Source organism: Charadrius vociferus, unplaced genomic scaffold (genome assembly GCF_000708025.1).
Source record: "Charadrius vociferus isolate BGI_N301 unplaced genomic scaffold, ASM70802v2 scaffold609, whole genome shotgun sequence".
Lineage (NCBI taxonomy): Eukaryota > Metazoa > Chordata > Aves > Charadriiformes > Charadriidae > Charadrius > Charadrius vociferus.
The window spans coordinates 369,023-371,784 of NW_009649993.1; positions in this window are offsets into that span (position 1 = coordinate 369,023).

Below are 2,762 nucleotides of genomic sequence, written 5' to 3' on the forward strand. Positions count from 1 at the left end.
GCTGTCAGAAAGGCCACGGGAAGCTTTTTAGTATGAAGAAGTAGATGGGCTGAAAGGCAGTGTTCCTAAATGAGGGTGTAGTACATCATCTCCTAAACCACTGGATTCGGGGCAGTCTGTTACATCCCAAAAACTGGTGATAAGTTCCATGTAAAAATTAGTCGGGCCAAGGGAGATTGCTTGCAATCAAGCTAGGAAAGAAAAGCAGCAGCAGTCCCAGAGCTGAGAATCAGCTGCACGTAGTAACCAGAAAAGTAACCTGTTGGGAGCTGAAATGGGAGAGATGTGTAGATAGGGTGGCCTGTATAACATTTTTCTTTGTTCTAGTGGTGTTGTCCTGAATCTGGAGACTTTACTGAGTATTCGTAAGCTTTGAGTATGCTGGTTTTCTGGCACCCTTATTGTTGCCTTGTAGTAGTTAATTTTGTAGTTAGCCACCCTCCTCACATAAGCAGGAAGACTGGGGGAGATCAGTATCACAACCACAGTGAAATAAGTGGTTTCCTTTCTCATCCAAACCACTTCTATCTAGTTCCCTAAGCTGAAAAGCTGCTCTTTACAGTTGTTACAATATTTCTGCATTATGGTGCATCTTTCTTTATGCATGTTTTTATTTCCCTTCACCTATTGAAGGTTCTTCATTTCCATCTTTTCTGCCTCCCTTCTGCATCATTTTTCTACTCTAGTAGCAAGTCAAACGTTTTTTTTTTGGCGTGAGGTATCCAAAATTCCCTAGAATCTTCCTCTGTCTTGGTGAAAATGTGCATGATTGTACATGATGAAAGGCAGCTAAACCTATCACTTTAAACAAGTTTTGATTCAACCAATAGCAAAACTGTTCTTGCAATGTAGAACTGATATTGACATAAGGATTTGACTTGCACAATATGCCTCTTCTATGGCTCAATGTCTGAGAAATATGAATTTTTATACTGGTTGGCTTGGCTTGGTTGGCTGATTCTTTCTGTGGAAGTGAGTTTCATCCTTCTGGCAGCTGTGGTTACAACAGATCAGGCTTCCAGAGCCTGAGCCTACTGAACTTTGGTACAGAATTTTTTGCAAAAACTTTCTCATCTTTGCAAAAACTTTAGCATCTCTTCAATGCTGAAGTCACAAGTTCTTTGTGAGAATATGGAGAAGCTATTTTGACATCTTTGAGTGGGATCTCCAAAAGTTCAGAAGCCAGGCTTTTGTGAAACATTCAAGCTTGTGACAAATACAAATGTCTTTATGTGGTGTGTTTGACAAGGTTTGATTTAGAAAGGAACTTGAAGGTTAGTGAGTGTGAAGGTTATCTGTTCTGTGGCTGTGCTGAACAGCATGCCAGATGTCAGTTTCTGGTAGTGTTTGCCAGTTTAAAAAAATAATGCTTTTCTATCTTGAGGGGAAGACAGTGATATTTACCAGACAGGTTTTTCTAGACTTTCAAGGCTTTTCTGACACTTCTGTTGAAGTACAGTAATTGTTCATTTTGCAGTTTATATTCTTATGACTGCTAAAGAGTTGAAAGATGCCCTGTGATAGTGCAGTCTTTGGGACTAAAACTCAGAGTCGTAGCAGACGTCATTACATGTGCTGAAAAATCACATTTCTGCTGGTGAGATATTGGGGGAAAAAATATTTTCTGCGAGCAAATAACATGGTAAAGGAATGATGCTTTGAAAAGTTATTTCACTTTAAGCTTGGTAATTCTAAATGACGGGAAATATTTTGCTTAACTAACTGTATAATTACTAGGAAAGAAAGCAAACATGGGGAAATCAGCCAAGTAATTACTGTTTGAAAACTGTAACAGTTGTGCTTTAAGACTAGAAATCTCATTCATCAGCAACCTAAAAGGGATGTCTTTCCTCGCAGCAAAGCTGGCTTCGTAACAGAACCCTGGTTCACAACTCTTGAAGTTTTCAGTCCCCTGGGCTAAGCTACTGTAATATGGAGGGTCAGACTGAAATCTTACTTTAGGCACAAATATTTAGCAGGCACAGTTCTTGGGAAATAATTCGGGTCCCTGGGAGAAGGTTTAGGCAATGGCAGTTAGTTGACTAGCCTAGCTATATAGCATTTCAAGAAATGTTAAGTTCCCCTGTAAGTAACGCTGACAAGAGTTGTTTCCAGTAGGAAATGCCAGTAAGGTCGCTATTTCTGGATTCCTGTTGCTTGAGTGTGTAGGTGTCTCACTGGTAAGATTTTGCACATTAGGTACCTACCTTCTGCTTGGAATCCAGAGCAGCGAGCCCTCTGCTATAAAAAGAAACCCAGTGGCCACCTTTAAAGAAAACTATTGGTGTATGGGAAAAATGAAGTTGGATTATGGTAGCCTAATGGTTAGAACAGTTGAATGGCACACAACAAATACTGTTTCTGTTCCCTCCTGTTTCAGTGGTTTCAAGTCCCTGTTTTCTGTTTATCAGTAGAATGTCCTAACCACCAAGCTGAAAAAAGTGTGGGGAAAAGCACCTGTACATATACTTTACTGCTGAAGATGGAGTGCAGGTAACAGTGCAGTAGTTTTTTGCCCAGGAAACACATTTGGAGCAATGTGGTGGGTTGACCTTGGCTGGCCACCAGGTGTCTACCAAGGCACTCTATCATTCCTCTTCCATTAATAGGGCAGGGGAAGAAAATACGACAAAAAGCTTGTTGGTTGAGATAAGGACAAGAAGGTCACTCACCAACTACTGTCATGGGCAAAACAGTGGGGTAATGAGAAATAAAAAAATAAAAATCTACAAACACCTTCCCCCCACCCCCCCTTTTCTTCC